Raw genomic sequence first — 21,669 nt, 5'->3', positions numbered from 1 at the left:
CAAGAGCTCAACTTTCAAGTTCTGAACACCAAGCTCCAGCTGCACACGCACCTGCCACACACCTGCCTGCTGGGGCTTCCGGGGCCAATGGATGGGACTAGCCCTAAGATCCATTCAAAACACTAATCCCGGAGCAATGCCACCTTTCAACCTTTGTTCTCTGAGTTACCGCTTCTCATCTGTCTTCATCATCAATTCCAGGTGGAGCTCAGCACATTCCCTAGCTGAGTTCCACATTACATTTGGGTGACTGACTAGAATTAAAAAACCCTCCTCTTTAGAATTTTTTTTTTTAGCTTCTGCCAAGAGGGACTTAAAGTAAGGAGTGAACAAATAAATGTGATCTTTAAAAATGGATGCAGTACAACAGTACATAGATTTGAATTTCAGGTTTAGAAAAATGCCCTTTTCTGCAACCGGCACCATCTACACTGCATGTTGTTGGCTGGCAGGCTTTGGGGAGGGGGTGGTGTTACGAGGCAGGGAGAGGGAGATACAGGGAGGACACTGGGATTTCAAAACAGTAGTTTATATTAGTCTATAACAGCAATGAAAGTGACTTCACTTAATTGCATCGGGGCTGCAAACCAACAGATCAATAGCCAACATGAAATCGGGAATGCTTGAAATTAAAAAAGGAAATGTCAGGCAATCTGGTGGTATTTGCCTTCCTATGGAGGGCTAGGGCCCTCCGAAAAGGTCACTTTGGGTTTCACATACAAGGTTCTGTCTGATGAATTCTCAGCACAAACACCACAGTGTTCCCATTGTACAATCTTTTTGAGGCTGTTTTGCTTTCCATTTGGTAGAGTGGGACACAATCCACTGCCTTAGCAACTGGGGTGACTCTCCTCCTATGAGCTGTCAATCTGAGGATTTTCCTTCAGCGTCAGACACTGTGCCCTTTGCACTATTATGTCAGGTCTTGGGAGAAGGTTCTCCATGTCACTTCTGGCGAGAAGGATAAACTACACGGAGAGCTGAGATGTTCTTTCAGAAATAAAGGAGTGGGAACGAGGACCTTGACTGTGTCAGCCTGTTTCCTCCCTTACAACATCTCCCCTCCGACTTCTGGGGGACAGGGTTGCCTGAAGGGGCGGGGGGAGAATTAGGGGGAAAAGATGCCAGAGGAGGCTGGGCCAGATGGGGAGACCTAGAGGAGTTATTTCCATCGTAGTGCAGAGCAGAGGGCACCCAGGATGGGTCACTTCCATGGAGGAGAGAGAGCGCTGCTCTCCAGATTGGCAGGAAGATCCACAGGATGAGCATTTGGAGCAAGTCCCTTCACTTCCCTGACGGAAGGGGCCTGTCCATAAAGTGAGAGTAGGGGAGTCGACCAGTGGTTCTTAACCTTCCTCAGGTCACAGATTCCTTAAGACTCTCATAAATGTGATTGGCTTTTCTCTTACAAAAGAGTATAAATTGGGGGTTCATGCATGTGTCCCACCTAATTATGACGAGAACACACCCTGGAAATATTCATGGATCCCAAATTAAGAAACATCTGGATTTGATGCCAGCTCCATGATCCCGCATTAAATTTTGCAGACTGTCTCATATGCCCTAACACAGATGTCTGGTGAGGAAAAGGCCCTGATACTGTACTTGGCATCTCCCACTTCCAACCTGCAGGTGAGTATCTGAAACCCAGAGATAACTAGCTTACTCAAGGTCCCAGGGATAGCTTAACATCAGAACCAAGGCCACCAGTGCCCTTTCCTCACTATATGATGTTGTGACAGTAATTTTCAGGGTTTTTCTATGAGAATACAATTTTTACTTTAAATATTTCCCTCTAATTATTAAAAAAAATGAAAATGTAATAAAAAATAAACCAGAAAGAAAACATTCTAAAGTTTAGTGGTGGCCTCTGGATAGTTTCAAACTATTTTTGGATACTTAATTCTTTTTAAAAGAGAAAGAGGCTTTTGTATTAAACAAAAGGGTTGTGATTGTGTTTTCTGCACATACCAGCTGTATCGGAAAAATTGAAAAGGGTTATTTTCCTTCCTTGCTGCATCTTCCTTCCCACCCACCAGCTTTTCTGATAGAAGGAAAAACTTTAAAAATGAGGTAGAATACACACATGTCCCTAATGTTACTGGCAATTACTCAGCAGAAGCCATAACTACAGAGGATGGGGGGAGAGGGGAAAATGTTTGCTCACAAGTCACAAGACCTGTTGCTTCTCCTTTACCACCTGGTGACTGGACACAGATAAGTAAGTTCCCACCACAAGGTGTGCTCCCCACTCCCTGTGAATCTCAGTTCAGCAGCTCTCCTGGTCCCACCTTTTCAATAACTCGGTAATCAAAAGCTGATTAGCCCTCCCTTCTTTCTGCATCTCATCCGCTCATCCGGCCAGAGCTGGTGGTATCTCTGCAAATTCATAAGCTGGAGAGTGTGGGCGGTGCTACAGGTAGTGTGATGGAACCTGTATATTGTCAAGATAGGCATTGGAAATGAGTATAAAGTTCTTTCTGGGTAATTTTTAAAAGGAGTGACAGTGGGTTTAAATCTCAGGAAAGATATCATATTTGGAGTCAGTGCTAGTCTCTCCCAACACACTTCTCTCTTCATGCTCAGGAAGAAGACCTTGATTTTTAGCTGGTTATACTGCAGTTCAGCTACCGTGTCCCAGTTTTCAGCCTCCCTTGTAGTAAGCTAGATGTAGACATGTGACAAAGCTTGGCCAATAAGATGTAAGCAGAACATTATGTGGGAGTTCTGGGAAAATATTTTTGAAAGAGGGCCTGCCCCTTGTCTTCCTTGCTTGGTATACTAATGTGATGGATGGAGCAGCCATCTTGCTTCATAAAGATGAGGGCACCTTCCAGGGAGCCGAAAGGTGCCCGATTCCCTAACAGTTTGTAGCGCCACCCTATCCTATGGAATGTCCAGACGTCTGTAACAGGACATGAGAAACCGACCTCTGTTGTGTAGACCAACATTATGTTGAGGTACTCTGGCAAATGAAGTTGACTTAATGCTGATTTGTAAAGAATCAGATAAGCCTGGGTTCAAGTCTCATTTATGCCACTCACTGGTGGACTGTGTTCGGACAGTTTATTTAAGTGCCTTGTTACAGGGCTGCTGTAAAGTCAAATGAGACAGCATCCACAGAGTGAGCAGCATGGCGACTGGAACCAGGTGAGTGCTCCTCTTTGCCAGCCATGTTTCAAGTCAACAGCCTTCTCAGACTAAGTCCCACCCAAGGAACATTTAGATCATCCTTGGAGGAGTCCCACAAAATACCAACTTCTGCGCATGGGCCACGAAGTTTCAATAGCACTGGACGTGCGCGCCCGCACGTGGTATTTTGTGGAAGAGCCACACTCAAGGGGCCAAAGAGCCGCATGTGGCTCGCGAGCTGCAGTTGGGCGACCACTGCCCTAGGCTGTTTTCAGCCCTGTTTCACATTTCCAGGTTCCAAACAACCTGGAAATTGGGCTGCAACCTAACTGTCAAAATGGTCGTTAGTTTTGGATGAAACATTACTTGTCTAATATTTCATTGTCCACTGGCTATTAGGATGAGCTCATTTAGCCTCTGACGGATAGTGTCCAGCTGCCTGGGCCCAGGTGAGAAGCTAGCAGTGCCTTTTTGATGGCCTCTCCCGTCGGCTCCTTTTGGGCCAAGAGCACAGATGTCTTTCCTGTTACACATTAGCCATGAGACAAATGGCTTCACACTTCTTAAGCTGCCCTTTTAAGCCAGCAGCTCAAGGACTCTGGTAAGCCCCCAAGAGCACCACTGTGCATTGCTGGTGATAATGTGCTCCTCCATCTTACTCCACTAGCAATAAAAACAGCAAACACGTGCTGGCACCGTCCTGTTTACTGGTATTCTCCCGTGCATCACCCCATTGGATCTTCACCTTTAACCCACAGCTCTGTGATCTGCAGGGAAGCTATGAGTCCCAGTTCGCTGAGGCACAAGTCCTTTCCCCCAGGATCACAATTGATGAACAGGACCCAGGACCGGAATCTAGGCTGTCAAACTCCAAGTCCACTATTTTGCTCATCTTTCTGAGGCTTTGATCCGCTCTTTAACAGCACCGCCTTCAGTGGGACCCATGGCTTCTACAGCCACACCTGAGACAGAGGAACGAGTTCATCCCCAGAGTCTCCACAGGCACCAGGTGTGATGGCTGAGCCAGCCTCCCCGCTTTGTTGGCAGGCAAGCTCACCCAGGGCAAGGGGTGCTTGCTCTCTTTCTTTCTCCTTTACCTGACCTGGCTACTTGAATGGCACTCCTGTAAGTCATGCCATTCTCTGTCAGGGAGCCTCTGTTTCCTCCCCACCAAGCCATTACCACCCTGTCCTGAATGAGCCACCTGCCCTCCAGGTACAAGGGATGCACAATTTTGCTTATGCTTGAGTGGTGACAATGGGCAGTGCCAACTTCTTTCACCACATGAACTGTCCTCTTTGTTAAAGGGGAAGAAACAAATGCAACTAAACGTTACCAAACACATGCTCTCGGCAGGTTCTACACTAGGTGCTTCCTGCTCTTTACCGAATTCGATCAGCCGAAGAGCCCTGCAGAAGACAGGCAGTGTCAAAACCCGATGCCAGCCTCTCGGAATATTTTGAGAATTCTAGTCAACTCCATAGTAATAATAAGAATCATAACATTAATAGTGACCACTGGCTCGATGTTTAATGGGTACCAGGCGCTTGGGCTAAGCACATTTCATGCAGTGTCTCATTTAATCCTCACCACAATGCTGTGAGATACGTATTATTCCCTCCTGACAAATGAGGAAACCAAGGCCCAGAGGACGGACAGAAAATCAGCCCGAGGGCAGAAAACTAATAAACAGTAGAATAAATATTAATACACACATACTCCGTGCTCTAATCTCTGCTGTGTGCTCACTAGCACTTCCAACTCAACATGCCACAGCTCTCCCTTGCTTGTGGGATGTGTGTGTGAGGGCATGTACATGGGAAGGATGGAGGATGTGGGGTGGGAGGTCAGCTGTGGGCACTGGCAGGGGTGGGGAAAAGCAGGGCACAGAGGGAGGGAGCAGGGAGAGCCTCTCGGAGCAGTGAGGACGCTGGGGGTTGGCGGTCAGCTCAGCTCAGTGTGTTTTTGGGAAGTTCTCTTTCACTTCCTGTCCTTTTTCATCCTTTTGAGAAGGGTTCCTACCCAATGGCCCCACCCTGAGATCTGTGATTGGGGCTTTGCATACTTTCCTTGCCCACTGGCCCCAGAAAGGACCTGCAGAAGCTCACCACACGAGGAAGCTTCGCTGTGTGGAACCGATCAAAGTTCGTTCCCTTGGAGCTGAAAGCACACGACAATCTTACACAATGTTATCAGCGCAGAAGAAATCTGATAATGTCTAGTCCACTTCCCTCGCTATAAAGACATGAAACAGACACAGAGAAACAAAGCTCATCAAATTCTGATTTCCTCCTGCCCTGTCCAGAGGCTTCCACTCTCCCAAATGGCACCCGGGAGCTCCTGGGGAGTGAAAAACTGTATACACCCAGCCCTGTCCTTGGAAATAGCAACAGACATCTGCACACGAGAAAACAGCCTCATTCAGCTTCCTCTCCGAGACTCCCTCCAGCCCAGCGCTCTCATTCAGATACATAAGAACAAAATCCCTGGCAAAAGGGGAGCGGTCCCTGCCAGATGGACACAACCAGGCCTGTCCAGCGGCTTCCAGGACTGGACATTCCTATTTGCTGCCAGAAGTCCTGCTGGGGCACCTGCTGGGTAGTATTTCAAGAAAGGCTGCTCATAACCTTGAAACCTGAAACTCATTAAATATCATCTACAAGATTGTTCACTGCACACAAATCACTTTTTGCAGCTCTAGACCAACTCAGAAAGCAGCAGCTTTTGTCTTTTCCTTTGCCAGTAATTTCCGTGAGAGATCAGCTCTCTGATTTACTTTGTAAACCTCCATAAGTTCAGTTGTTGAAAACAGCATTCTAGGGTTCCTTCAATATGGATGGGGTCCATTAGAGAAAAACGGGTATCTGCAAGGGGGCTGATATGGGTGATGGTGCCAACTCACAAAGCAGCCACACCACCAGCCCTAGGACTTGCCTGAAGCAACTCTTCCCTTGTCTCAAATAAATGGCTGTGAGATGACTCCCACGGAGGGCGGTGACTCTTAAGGATGGGAGGTCACCAAGACTGGCTGTTGTGGGATTTGCAGATAACCCTGAATCCCACCTCATCGGCAAACATATGCTCCTCGAAAAATAAGTCTGGCTCAACGGTTGAGAGTCGACCTATGAACTAGGAGGCCATGGTTCAATTCCCAGTCAGGGCACATGCCTGGGTTGTGGGCTCAATCCCCAGTAGGGGGTATGCAGGAGGCAGCTGATCAGTGATTCTCTCTCATCACTGATGTTTCTCTCTCTCTCTCTTCCCCCCCCTCTCTCTCTTCCTCTCTGAAATCAATAAAAAAAGTATATATTAAAAACTAAGATAAAAATAAATCACATAATTTTCCTGGAAATAATAATAGCTAGCACGTGAGTGTTTACTATGTGCTAGCTGCTAAATGAAGCATGTAACACTCTCTCAATTATTATTCACATTGCCTTATGAACTGGTTACTATTCAACCCCAATTTAAAGAGGTAGGAATTGAGGCTTAGAAGTTCAGTAAACTGTCCAACTAGTAAGTGGCAGAGCTAGAACGAAAGCCCGGGTATGTCTAACCCCTGAGCCGGTTCATTCACTATGCCTCATGCTTTGCAACAGAATATCATAGCACTTCCCAGATTCTTGCAGATACCTGTGAAACCGTTGAGAAGATTAGGTCTCAGAGGTTCCTTTTATAAGAGGGAAAAGCAGAAATGCAAAATTAGCATGGGGGAAAATGGTATTATTTAAAATTTCCAATATTTTGAGAAATAAAAGACCATTCAGCTGCTATCAGATCCAGGAAGGAATCAAAGAAAAACTAATCTCCACCTATTTACATAACCTATGAGTGAAAGTTAAAGAGGAAAATATCGCAGTGGAGGTGAAAAAGCTCTTAAATTTTGCTAATTAAAATACCTGGGAGGAAAGCTCACTTTAGTTAATAGATCTTAAAAAAATAAAAAAAAATCCAAACAGTAGCATATTATATATATTTTAAATTTTACTATACAAATATTATAATACAAGAGTTGTTAGTAGGAATAAATAACTTGGTATTTTCCACTAACAAATAACTTCATACTTCTGATGGTGTTATTTCCAAAGGAAACCAGAATTACAGGTGTATACAAGGTTATTTGTAAAGGAACACAGGCAAAATAAAGACACTGCAATAAACCAGCAGCCTCCACTGACATTTCAAGGTGGGCTGCATCCTAATGACACATCATGAAGGAGATGAAGATGTAACAATTAAATCCGGCTAATCAGAGGACATGAATATTTCAGCGTGCTGTAACTACCGATGTGATCCCTGAGGCAGAAACTCCCACAGAGAATTATATGAGCAGGAGTAAAGAGTTCCTGACAAGGCCTGCATTGTTCATAAATTTTTATATTGATCCAATTCAGCACGTATTGAATTCTTCATTCCAGAGAAACAAAGTACCTTTAATGGTGAAATAGTCAATAAACTCCGCAGATTAGGAAAGGCCTAGTATTTTACAGCAACAGTTTTGAAAAGACTCCCTCCCACCCCCCCCCCTTTTTTTTTTTTTACTGAATTGAGGACAGTGTTTTTTCTTTGGGAAAATGACTGAAGATTTAGATTTGAGTATGTGTGTGTGTATGCATGTATATACAGATACATACATATATAAATTTACATGTATTAATATATACATATAAACTTTATATAAAAGCTCAAGGCACACACGTTCAGACTTTTCGTGAGAGCACAGGATACAGCCAAGTTGTTGCTGATTTGAGACACTCAATACAGTCGTTAAATGCACTGTCAACTTTTAAAAGATACTTTAACATGCACTATTTCATTTAAAGAAAGTCACTTTAAGTGCTTGATGCCATAAACAAGCTCCCATTTCAGTGAGGGCACAGGGAGGCTGGGCTTCTCCGTCCTCACCCAGGGCTGCTGACGGATGGGCCACTTGCTGGTGCATGGCGTCCGAAGCACCCGGAAAGGGCGGGAGGGACACATTTCAAGTCTGCTCAGCGTTCTCTCCCATCAGAGCCCTGCTGGCTGCTTCAGAGAACAGTGTGTTTAAATAGAAGGAACGATCTGACCCTTCTCTCCTTTCCAAACCACCTGAACCAGCCCATACTGATCCCAAGCAGGACCATCTTCGCAGAAAAGGGAGAGACTGGGAGAGGGACTGCAGGGAGAGGAACAATGGGGGGGAAATTCCTTAGTTAAGGACATAGGTTTTATCACTATCACAAAAACAGAAACACAAACCCCGAGTATCAGTTTAGCCTCAGTGATGCTGTTAAAAATTTTCCCAGCCTCAGCTTACTTACCTTGTGATACGGGAACAATAACTGTACAGAGGGGTGAAGATTAAACATACTGCAGGTAAATCACTTAACCACCAGGCTGCCTGGCAGAATGTCGGCCACCATGACCACTACCATCCTCATTATGATGAGCACCATGCCATGCTTTGTGCTGGCTAGAAAGTGTCAAGGTAAAATTGGGCCTTGAAAGAGTGATGGGTTACTATGCTCTCTCCTTGTTTACAGAAACCTTGATTAAGCAATCAGGCTGACTCATCACACGGAGGCCCGGATCACATTCATCACAGTAATCTACACTTTGCCTTTCAACATGTGCAAGTGAGTCAGCTGCTCCCTGCCTGCACCCTGGCCGGGCCTGCAGGTAAGCAGGCAAACGCATTAATCCTAAACAGCCTAGAAACTGGAGTAGCCTCAGACCCGGTCTGTAACCCCATCCCCAGCTTACATATCATGAGGTAAGAGAGGATCAAGAACCAAGTGGGACATGTACAGTGATCCCAAAATCAGTTATCATAAGAATGTATCTAAATGGTAAAGCTTACTATAAGCAAGGATCTGCACAAAGATTTGTTCATAATAAAAAAATGATTAGTCGGGCAAATTGCACGATATGCATAATACACCATGTTGTCAACAAAATAGAGAACTATATATAACAGCTTAACATAGGAATCATAATTTCCCATATGAATACTCACTCCTCCCTCAATTCATTCAGGTTGCCTTCCTGTCATCTCCACCAACCACCTGGAACAAGTTTTCCTTACCCGCAACCCCCCTTCTCTATCCTTTTACTCTTTATTTTTTATAACACTTATTACTACTTGACAATATATTATACAGGTTTCTGGTTGATTCATTCCCCCATGAGACTCTGAGTTCCAAGAAGGCAGGCATGTCAAGAAACTGGGAAAATAGCCAACGAACAAGATGAACTGTGCCTGGCACATGGTTGAACTTCAGACACTATTTGTGGAATGGATAAATTTAGAAAATTAGAAAATGCAGATAAAAGAACTTACATTATCCTTACCCCACCATCTAGAGATCACATCACTAGCAAATATGTCAGACATTTTTCTAATGTAAATATACTTAACATAGCATATGTGAAACAATATGTTTAATATAGTACTCTCTTCTATACTGCAAACTCACCAAATAGTTCACTGTATCATTAGCATCCCCTCTAAGTCGTCAAATCTTGACAATGGCCCGGCAAGGAAGCCAATGTCCCTTTTGATGAGAGCTACCTAGCACCAGGGACGACCTGCCGTGAATGCTGGCTGCACACTTCCTGTGTGCCAGGGGCCACGCAATCGCCTCCCATGGGTTTTCACTGGATTCTCACAAAGCAAGATAGGCACTATTATTACCTCATTTCGCAGATAAAGAAACTGAGGCAGAGTAAGTTTTTCTAGGATCTGAAACCCCAATCTCGCAATCTGACCCATCCCATTTGCCGTCTCCGCATCTCCTTTACTGTGGGTATCCGGGGTCACGCATTTGCAGATCACAGAGCTGGCGTGGGCCAAGGGAGGGAATCAGAGAAGCTAAGATTGCAGATTTGGATGCCGCCCAGCATCAGATGGTTTATAGCACACAGCTCACATGGGAGAAACCACCGGTATCTGAAGGGAGTTTCAGCGAGACCCCCTGTGCGCTGGAGGGCCGAAGCTTCGGCAGGTGAAGGGCAAGAGGAGCTCTGTGGCCAAACAGACCCATAGAGACCCCGGTCCTGCAAGCGAGCCATCCGCTCCCCAAAGAGGGTGTGCCCCGCCCTCCCCAGCCAGCACCAGCCTGGCCAGGGCCGGGTGAGACTTCACAGTCCCCTGCCAAATCACAAACAAGTCAGAACAGCGATGAAAGCTGTAACACAAGCCAGTGGCCACAGACTAGAACGAAACACTGCGGCTGAGGCCAGCTTGACAGCATTCCGGCTCTTTCCTGCGAGGAGCCGCTTCTCCCTCCGGGTTTCCTGCCACTTTGCCTCTAGAAACCACAACACAATGTAACTCAGATAGGTGCCTAACAACTCAGCATTATTTCAACGAACAGAGCCCCCTTCCCCCTTTCCCTCTAAGGAACACTTTTTATCACAGATGCCTTGACAATTTTCTCTCGTATAAGGTGATTTATTCCCCTTTCCTGCCCCCTCCATCTCACAGGCTAATTCTGAAATTAATTCTGAAATTAATGAAGTACGGGGTGTGTGTGTGTGTGTGTGTGTGTGTGTGTGTGTGTGTGTGGTGGCAGAACTAACTAACCCCAGAAGGGGAGCTGCAGACAACACGAGGTCTCCACCTGCGACTGCCGTGGACTCTTCTCTAACACCCGCCTCCCTTGGCGGGAAACCGCAGGAGGGGTAAAGAGGAGGCCGCACCGGTGGGCTGAGGCGAGAAATGTTTCCCTGGGTGAAGGTTTGATCAGTTGCTTCAGACTTTCTCTAAATGGAAGGAGCTCCCATGAGGAGGCACCATCTTCCAGCCCATACGTGTGGCTCCCAACAAACACACGCGTGGTCCCAGACAGGGCTCAGTGCTGCGTGTTGCTCCGGGAGGTGGGGAGCTTTGGGGCAACCACCAATGGCAGTGGGTATGGCACTGCTCCCTGCCCACGATATGGGAAGGTTCATGTGCAAATTAAATTGCTCCTGGGCTTATAAGGGCGGGCAGAGCTGCACATCTTCCCAAGCCCACAAAGCCAGGCCCCATCCTTCGTTCAAACATAACACAGCAAGAGAGGTGACATCTAATCCTCGAGTCCCTTGCAATGCCCACCTCTGCCCCAACACTCCTTTTCTCTGCCTCCTTGCAGACACACCACTGGAACGCAAACAGGAAAATTCCCTAAAGCCGCCTTATTTTGTTTCCTGAAAGAAGAAAGGCAGGGAGCAGAAAATGTCTTGAAGATTTCTGTCAAAGAATAAACCATTTCCGACATAAAGATGTCAAAGGGAAGCCTAAATCCAGCAGCGACTAGAAATACTGCAGTTTCAACAATATAAAAACCCAAATTCCCCCGAACTATTAAAGCTAAGCTTCACTGCTAAAGAAGTGTTCCTGTCGATCACTAGGCATAGAAGCAAATACAGAGGCAGAAAACAACGGCATTCAGATGCAGTTTCCGTAGAGGCCGAGCGAGTTGCCCTGTGAGGTCAAAACCCTGAAATGCTAATGATGAAACAGTGCTGGCGATATGATCGTTCAAATGCAAGTGCCAGTCTGAGATGGATTAGCAGGATTATGAGATCCAAAGGCTCTGTGAGGTTGTCTTCCCACCCATTTCAATCCAGAGCATCGTTTATCAAAAAGATTGAGCTTCTTTCTGGGCTCCCAGGAAAATATCACAGACGTGGAATGGGATCACCTCGCTCCGAGGTGGGAAGTGAATTAGCGGCAGCCGACAGCACATGATGTGCTCTCACACGGAGGGCAGTGTGCACAGCCCGGTCCACGGGCTGGCGCTGCAGGAGGGGGATTCGGGTTTGCTGTACCCGTCACCCCTGACAGTGACGCTTGTTAGGTCTTAGAAGGTGCAGCACAGGCTGTGGGATTCCCCTCTGGAAGGCCTTTCATGACAGGGGCGAGTCTCCTCTCTCTGGGATAATGCGGGTGCAGCCCTGCCCGAGTGTTTAGTCTATGGCCTCTCGGAATCATTCCAGCCTGATGATTCTCTCATTTTACACCAACAGATGCACCGGAGCAGAAAAGGTGAGTCAACCCCCAGAGCGGTTATGGGGCGAAGAAAAGCAGAGGTTATGTCAAGGGAAGCACGGGTACCTCAAAGTAAGCTTTTGCTTATTTGTTTTCTGCTTTGTTCTGTTTTGTTTTTAAACCCTGGCAATAGCGGTTCCTATAACAGAGTAACACTGACAGGAGCACAGGATTTGCGCACTTCATTCCCTGCCGCCCTATGGCCTGAGCCATGGCATTCACACGCCCGCTGGGCGAGAGCCACCCAGAAAATGATTGTAACAGAACTGGACACTTACTTAAAGTGATTGCAACATAAAGGAGTGGTTCCTCTCCCAAATAATAGGCTAGAGCAGTGATTTCCAACCTTTTTCAATTCATAGCACTCAAAAGACTAATTACTAAGATTCTGACAAAATAAAAAAAGGAGGCATACTTTTGATTTATTCACACTGGACGGCTATTGTGTTGTCTGTTGTCATTTTTAAATTTTTATTTGACAACCCAAGGGAAAAGAGGCCAGTGCCCGTGAGTAGATATTTTGTCAGGTATTGCATGTTTTAAACATTCGTGAGGCACAGCAGTTGGAAATCACTGGGCCGGACTGCGAAAGGTAAAGATCTGTTCCATTGGCAGTGGAACAGATCTAAACTCTCTTTGAAATAGTCTTTCCAGGGGCTGAGAAATCTGATCTACAACTATCAACTTCCTCTTTCAATTGCCATCTTAAAAGAAATCAAAATTATTCAAAATTTGCCAACTGTCTCAAAATTTTAAAAATTAAAAATGTATCCTACCTCATTCCAGATACTGTATTCTGTTGGGCAATGGATTTATGTTCACGAAGAAAAAGTGGAAACATATTGTATCATTTCCTGGGGAAAACACAGAGCCTGAGAGTATCCTTGTAGGTAAAGCCACAAGGTTATGCTGAACTTTTTTTAGTCATTTCACATAACTAACGCAATATTAACCACGGCATGTCACGGCAAGACTAGTGGAGCTTATACACTATTCATCTTGCATCAATATGGCAACCAGACAGCCGTAAGGAATTGATAACTGAAATGTGGAGTGTTAAAATTTTGCTGAAAATGTGTTTTTTCCTAATAAGCTCCAGATGTTAAGAGTACCTTCATATCCATTTAGACCAGTGCTTACATGATCTGTTCTTTGAAACCTGAAAAAATATACTTGCATTTCTTTCTCCCACTGCATTTTATGGACGGAAGTACAGTTATTGACATTCTTTTTACAAAACTTTAAAAAAAGATTAGCTCTGCCCCATAAGTCAAATGATTTCCATAGAGGTAGGTTAATAGAGTATACAGAATGATAAATTTATGCTATGAAAGATGATAATATGAAGCAGAACTCCCCTATGGTGAGTTCAAATTCCAGAATATGCCATATGCACAAAACATGCAGTTTATGGAATCCTGAATCTCCAAATTTGAATAGCAGGTGCAGGCCAGGCAACCCATGCTTTTGCGCTGTCTTTATGTTTTTATTAAGCTCACCTGGTGGGTGGCGGTGGCAGAAAAGAGGGCAAATAGATTGGTGGGTGAGTGGAGTTGGGGGAGCAGGCAGGGCAAAAGACTCGTAGCAAGGCTAATTCCATGGACTGCATTTTGCCCCTTACAGTCTGTAGCGCAAAGAGCCCCTGGATTCGGGCTAGATCAGCAGCAACATCTTAGGCAGGCTTCAGCCCATTATATCCACGACTGCTCCTGTAGGCATTCAGTAGAAGCAACCAATTGGTGTAAAGACTGTGTTGGCTAAGCAGGCAGAGCTTTAAGACAAGCCCCTCCTGTCTCCCCCTTCCCAGAGCATCTGCCTGCATAGAAATATTGGAACCGCCACTGTCCCAGATACCTGCCCTTTGACCTGGGGAGAGGGGAAGAGGAGATAATGACCTGCATCACTCTTACTGTGTTGTGGCTAAGAAGGGAAGAGGAAAAAAATCAAAGGTAGGGGGAAAGGGGAAATAGAATGGGTGGGCCGTATGCATGGAGGCAGCCATTAATTCTGAAGGAAGCCAAGAAACCCAGAAGGAAAATAAAGAGAAGATAATTAAATTAGCATTATAGGTCAAGAAAAAAAACAACCATGAACCCTTTGAAAGACTTCTCCTTGCAGCACCATTTCTGTACCTAAATGTGTCAAAGCCTTCACCTTGCATCATCTCCTGTAATGATATCCCCACACCCTCCCAACCCAGCACTGTCAGGAGCACTCAAGCTTAGATAATTGGGCGGAGTTGAGCTGTGGCATGAGAAATAGCTGGAGGCTGTTCTGGCAAAAGAATGCCCTTTTCAGACTCAGTCAAACTGCTCAGGTACAGAGCAAAGGGGTTAATGTTCAAGTTCAGAAACTCATTGCTGGCCACCTTCTGGCCACGGGGAGACACAAGGGTGGTTTCTTAAAATGCATCGACTTGCCCTCTCCCCCGTGACAGGTCACCTTTTGAACCTGGGTGGGATAACCTGGGAAGAAAATGGAAAGCTCTGCCGCCAGGCGCTGCTGTGAGAGTGGGGAACAATCAGAGGACTGTCTTGAAAACAAAATGCCTCGTAATAGTAGCTATTCAAGCAGCAAGAGGCAATTCAGAAAAGGGCACTGCTTGGAAGATCAGCATAAATGATATGTTTTTATTCTGCTCCAGCATTTATGCATTGCCCAACTTCACTTCGGTTAAGTAAAGTACTTTCTTCTGGGCACGGCAAGTACATGATACCTCAGCCATAACTACTATGTAGAATTAGATAGATCCCCCACGTTTCAACTCCAATGTAAAATTCTTAGGATTTTTAATAAGATGCACAAGTGGCTTTATTATTATTTTTTAGAGGACAAGATCATCAGTAGGTCCGGTGTTCATGGAGAGAAAGTAACGAATGTGTCTATATTAAAGTTTTTTCTTTCTTCCCAGCAATTACTTCTTTTAAACAAGGGCAAGTAGAGCCGTAGGATGTACCTAGTTCCATTATTTCTTTTATCCTTTTCTTCAGTGGACTTCATTTCTACTTTGTGGCAGAAACAAACATCCTTTTCTTATAGAACTGGGCAACACCCCCTTTTCCCATCTCCCGGGCAAGAAGCCACATTTCTGAAAATTTCTGACAAACCGCCACCACAGGAATGATGGGAAGCTCGGCTGCTTGTGTGTGTGTGCCTGTAATGAAAGTTCCTCAGGGCCCAATCTCTGCATGCCCCCGCCCACTCCTGCTGCTTTATCTGTTCTGTGGAAGTTAATATCTACCCTATTCACTTTCCAGGGATACTGGGGAGATGGGGAAATGTTTATATAAGTGCCGCATGTTACAAGCACTATAAACATGCTATTTTCAATACATGATAACAGTTCAAGGTGGTACTTACTGACTTTTACAGCTCCCCTTACTTGAGTCCTTAAAATGGTGTGTTAACCTCTAACACACTTTATAAAGTTTGACAAAAAGTCACATTACGGACTGTGTTCTCTTTGCTAATGGGGCCAACAATGCAGGATGAGCAAGTACCTCCGAGTGTCCTGCTCCCACACAGAAGCCCTGAGGAGCTGATCTTTAAGGACAAGACTTGAAATTGGGGGGTTAGGACCCACATATTGCCAGGTCACCCTCAATATCTTCATAGTAATGAGAGTCTCAGAAAGTAAAGAGTGAATGTTTGGCTCCCAGTATCAGGATTTCTGCATCCTGAACACATCCTGAACTGAGACTCCTCCCAAGTGCTGGGGATGAGTGTCTCAAGCTTTGGTTTCAAACATGCTGGATGCTCTTGTGAACCGTTTCTGTTTTTCAGGGGTGTTTGGCCATGACCTCATCAAATCACAGAACGTGAACTCCTGGAGGCTCACTCAGACGGTCTTCAACACAAAACCTCGAACTCACAACTGCGCACGTCAACAAGGAAGCTCCTGAGACAGGCTCTTCAGAGCATAACGGCAGCAGGGCACAAGACAACTTCCCTCACACAGGGACCGTTTTCATGACTCTAATGACTAAAGAAGAAGCACGGAATACAGAGCTGTCCCGTCACTCTGGAACCCATTAGCCCGCATTTCTGCCCCCAGTGTACTAAGCTTCATTCTGGCAATCAGCTGACAAGGGCAAAAATGCACAGATAAGCAACAGGTGCAAACCCAATTAACTCAGAAAACATAGTTGGTGGCTCTGTGTTCCATATCATTTCACAGTGATTACTGGGCAACCTCCATGGAAAAAAGCAGCTACGGCGAAGGAAATCTCCAGAAAGTGTGGGGATTCAAGGCACAGAGAGCTTCAGAGATATCTGCTTGTCACACCAGGAAGCCCAGACACTGTTCTAAGAAGCCTCACCGAACAAAGGCTCTCTCCCTTCCCTGCCCCTATGACCCGCCTCCCATCAGCTGAACTTCTTAATCTAGAAAAAGTAAAATGGAAAGCCATCCAAATGCTGGTTGACCACCTTCAGGCGCTGTGGGAGCCTTGGGAAAGAAAAGAATAATTACTGAGGAAAGGGATTCTGTATGAGGACACATGGGACACTTCTCTCCACAAAAGGAGTGGAAGACAACAGAGACACATACCCGTGGACAGTCCGTACCACATGAACATAATTCAACTCAAAAAATCCAGGTACCTGGCTTAATACTGATGACCAAGTGCCACTTAAAAATGAGACAGAATTCAGAGCTGGCTGGCCCAGCTTCTGTCCAGGTGACCACAAAACCGCCAGAGTCAACATCTCAGGAGTCAAAAATTGCCTCTTTAAAGTTATTTCACAGTCTGGGTAAGGTTTTGGAGGTTATTGCACTACTTAGCTTCTTCGGCAATTCATCTAGATATGAAATATGCTTCATTTTCTCTCACACAGTATGTGGTCAGCTACTTCCTACAGCGTTATCACTGAGAAATATTTACTTCCCATGTACATCTCTTCCCCTTCTAAGTAAGCTTATTTGAATAAAAAGGGGAAGGGGTGCCCTGGCCAATGTGGCTCAGTGTTAGAGTGTCAGCCGGGGCACAGAAAGATTGCAGGTTCGATTACTGGTCAAGGGCACATACCTGGGTTGCAGGTTCGTCCTGAGTTCAGGAGGCAACCAACTGATGTGTCTCTCTCACATTGATGTTCTTCTCTTTCCCCCTCCCACTCTCTAAAAAAAAGGGGGGGGGGATAGATAAGATTTTGCTCTTTCCCCACACCTTTTAAATATTGACAAAACCAGGCTACAAGACAGGCCATCTGTCCATCTTAATATAATTACCTATATGCTGGATGTACCATAATTTAACCAACAACCAATTACTGGATATGTTACCAGTTTTCTTTGTTGTATGATGCTGCAATGAAGAACAATAGGAAAAATTCCTGAAAATGGAATTATTTGACTAAAGCTTCTGAGAGATTGCCTCCCCACCCCCATAAACTATTGTAGCATATACTTCTGCCAGCCATATCTGTTTTGCTTTATGCTCAACAACTATAGATATATCATTTAAATATTTTTTGCCCATATGGTTCCAAGATGACTTTTAGTTTTCATTTCCTTGATTATTAAGGTTAATTTTTTTTCATAAATCTATTGGACATGTGACTTTATTTTTAAATCGTCTGTTCATGTTCTTTGCCCATTTTGACAGGATGCTGACTTCTTAGTGTTTGATGTGTATTACAGATATTAACCTTTCCCCATATGTATTGCAAATATTCTTTCCCAGTTAGCTGTTCACTTTTTAATTTATATAGTGTTTCCTGACATCAATGCTTTATATTCTCATGTTGTCTCAATAAATATTTTCCTTTATAGATCTTTCCCTCTGCTTCTTGTTTAAAAAGTCCTTCTCCACTCAGATCAGACAGTTACCTACATTTCCTTCATTGTGATTTTAAAGAATGTAGTCATCTTAATCTTTACTTATCTGGAATTTCATTGCATAGGTAAATTACAAATCTAAGTTTGTTGTTTTTATTTAGTATTATCCTATTACTACTGAATAATTAAACCCTTTCTACTGTTCTTATATGTAGCCATTACCATGTTGCTAAGTCCTTTTTTATTACTTTAAATTATAGTATTAGAATGTTTAATGTTGCATTAGTATAAAATCTCCCCTTTGCTTTTTCAAAAATATTTAATCTATTTGTTCATTGATAAACATAGAATTATGAAGATTAAAAAAATCTCATAGGGTTTTGGGTAGAACAATGTATATTTTTTCTTTTTTTCCCAGGAATGTCATGCTACAAACCATTCTTAGTGCCTACTGTTCTGAGCACTGAGTGCAGAAATAGCCACTTCCTCTGTGCCCTAACGTCACAGGTGAAGCACGGCAGCTGTGTCTGTGGTGCCGGTAGGTCCAGCACCTGCAGGGCAGCGGTTAGAACAATATTAAACTTCCACTCTCCCGCATCAGTGTAGTCATGTATAAGACTGGATCGCATAAAATAACATGGACATTCCATGTAATCGATTGTAATGTTCTTGGTAGATCTCCTTAACCTAGACTCAATTCCTTAAGGACAAACACCATGTCTATTTTGCTCCTCCATCTATTAGATTCCTAACAGCCAGCATAGTGCAAGAACAAGTATAATTACCGAATGAATTAAATCCAAGTGACCCTAAATATCTAACTTAGTGTCTGTAACTCAAAATAGCTAACATAGCATTGTAACTCTGCCCTTGGTGTGTACAAACTGAGCCAAGGTATACAGTGGATTTATAGGCTATCGCACCCAACTATGACCAATGGCATAACCAACTTCAAAGATGGAGACCTTCCTTACTGCAATACCAAAACAAAGGGCAAGAGGAAGTGGAGAACCACACTGGGGTAGATTAATATGAACTAAAATGATCAGATTAGGAATTCATGCTTGAGAACTACAGAAACTTACTAGATTGAGGTCCTTTTACATCATTGCCATGGAGGAGTACAGAGGTCAGCAAACTACTTTCAAAAATCCCCAGACCCACCCGGCCAGGTGGCTCGTTGGTTGAGTGTTGCCCCATACACCAAAAAAGTTATGGGTTCAATTCCAAGTCTGGGCACATACTTAGGTTGCAAGTTCAATTCCTGGTCCAGCAGGGAAAAGATCAATGTTTCTCTCTCACATCAAAGTTTCTCTCTTTATCTCCTTTCCTCTCTCTCCAAAATCAATAAAAGAAATATCCTTGGGTGAGGATTTAAAAAAAAAAAAAAATCCTAGATCCAGTCAGTACTCAGAGAGATTTAGGTTAAAGAGCAATGGCCCAGGACAGGGCTGGGTAGCGAGAGAGCATCGTGAGTCAAAATTATGGCCTGAATCAGTGTTCCTGACTAATCTTCTTTCCAACACCTTGCTAAAGGGACTCAACTAGTAAAAAATCAATCTGCTGGTGGAACCTGGAAGCGAAGAGGTGAATCAGGCCCCGATTTCCGGTAAGGACCGCCTCCTTTATTTATGACGCCTAGGGAGCACCTCTTTTGATCTAACAATTTACAAGTTTTAAGATATATTCACAAAGATATTTGTTGTAGCATTATAATCATGACAAAAAGTGAACAAAACAATTGAAACACCTATCTACAGGGGGAGGGAATGGATAAACTGTGGCATATCCACATTTTGCAGCTGTGAAAAAGAATAAGACCTGTTGGACATATTAGCAAGAAAACCATATTATATTAAGTTTAAAAAAGAGTTAATATTAGGATGTAGGTAGTCTGAATTATTTTTATAAAAATATTTACCACATATCTGAATATTTGTGTGTTGTACATAAGCATTGATGGATATTAAAGAATAAACACCAATTTTCGACATAGGTTAAGTAGGGAGACACATATATGTGAGAAAGGGCCTGACTTGGCTTTTCCAGGGTATACTTCCATGTCAGCTTGTGACAATGGGCATGCACCGTTTCTGTTCTTGAAAGGAGAGGCTAACAACTTCTTGAAAATAAACAGATGTGTCAACAAATTTTGGGGGGGAAAAGGGATATTAACAATGCAAATGTAAAATTATCTCAGAATGATCAGAAGTAGAACAAACAAAATAATGAGCCTCATTAGAACATACTTGAGACGGTCAAACTTTGATGACTCAAAGGTGGAAAGAGGTACTACAATTAGTTTTCCTTTGATTTCAGGGACTTATTTATTCTGCTTATCTCGACACAGAGCTAACAGACCAAATGGTTTTGAAAGGTCCTAAACAGTTCTCAACATTTGGGCATATTCCAGGAAAACTAAGTCAATTCAGCTATTCACAGAGTGGCACATTTGACAGGAAAAATGCAAATCAGATTACTGTAGTTAGTGTTCGATTAGCCACTCACACTGGAGGGGGAGCAGTGGCAGATAAGTAGAGATGATGCTGCAGCTGCTGGCATTTATTTGGCTTTTGAAAGCTTTGTTCGACTTGCTCAGGAAAATATTTAGGAGGTTGTATGGGGTTTGTATGAGATTTTCGGTGGAGTACACCCGGGGCTAAATTAAAGACCAACCAATGATATTTCTTATAATATACTCTGAAATACAGTCAACTCTAAGGAAGAAATAAAATCATTCCCAGTCAGCTATCCCTAGCGTATTTTTCATAAGTATTTTCAACCTCTAGGTCATAACCTATAAATGAATCTAGAAATAAATTTAGTGTGTTGTGATCACCATGGATATAGATTTTCGAAATGTCTGAACACCACTGCGTTACATACTCCCATGTCTCCTGCCCCTATTCCCCCACCTCCTACTCCCAACCAGCAGGAGCAGATCGCTTTCTCTCAAGCCTGCACAGCCACATCCTGTGCTGATTTGGAAGAAGCAGACTTTGCCATTAAAAAAAGTCAAGTTCAAGTAACCATTCAACAATTTAAGCGACAATTATTTCCTCCAGCTCTCGACAAAGTGTCTGTTATAATGGGTACATTTGTTGAAATGGGCTCTGCCTTTGGATTTCTCCCTGAGACACAGTTCCGAAAGTCCCTTTTCTTGTACATTGAGACACCAGGTAGGAAGGAGGGGGATTACTACAGGAAGGCTGTACCACTGGATGGGGTCAGCCTGGGTTCCCAAGGATTTCATGGACAGCCCAGCACCAGCAGCTAAAGGACAAAGAGGACACGCGCCCTGAATGCAACCGCTAGGAAACCCTTCAATCGGAAGAGTGACGTTTAGCAGCTGTGCTGCTGGCACTTGGAATTCCAAAGACGACGGTTGCCAGCAGAATCCTCAGGGTAAACACATTTACTACTGAAGCTCTCGCATGTGTCTCCCACACAGAAGTATGACACTGATCTCAACTCCAATAGACGTGGGTGACAGCTCCCTTGTGCTCAAAACATGTTCAGCTGCCCACCACACCTCTGTGCCCAAAGGGACACACTCGCCGCACTCCAAACGCAACTGCCTTCTTCCCTTGCCAGCCAACACCCCCTCCCCAACACACACACATCCACCATGCTGCTCTATTGTCTCCTTCAACCAAGGGAACAGATAAGTGCCAAGAGCCAGGTTCCACATGACTACTTGCTTAAGCCTGAGACTCGGGCATCCTTTTCGAATTTTTCCTCCCTAATC

At 44.3% G+C, this 21,669-nt stretch overlaps 1 protein-coding gene and 1 non-coding gene across 4 annotated transcripts in view; both read right to left on the bottom strand.

Annotated features, from left to right (window-relative positions):
- Positions 1 to 21,669, bottom strand: part of LOC132233355 (colorectal mutant cancer protein) — a 238,117-nt gene that overhangs the window by 99,624 nt on the left and 116,824 nt on the right. The gene's annotated exons all lie outside the window — the stretch shown is intronic.
- Positions 18,340 to 18,475, bottom strand: LOC132233972 (small nucleolar RNA SNORA43). Its single transcript, XR_009452811.1, has one exon. It is a non-coding gene; the product is annotated as a small nucleolar RNA SNORA43 (small nucleolar RNA).

This window comes from Myotis daubentonii, chromosome 4, assembly GCF_963259705.1.
Source record: "Myotis daubentonii chromosome 4, mMyoDau2.1, whole genome shotgun sequence".
Lineage (NCBI taxonomy): Eukaryota > Metazoa > Chordata > Mammalia > Chiroptera > Vespertilionidae > Myotis > Myotis daubentonii.
This window is presented reverse-complemented; position numbering and strand designations above follow the sequence as displayed.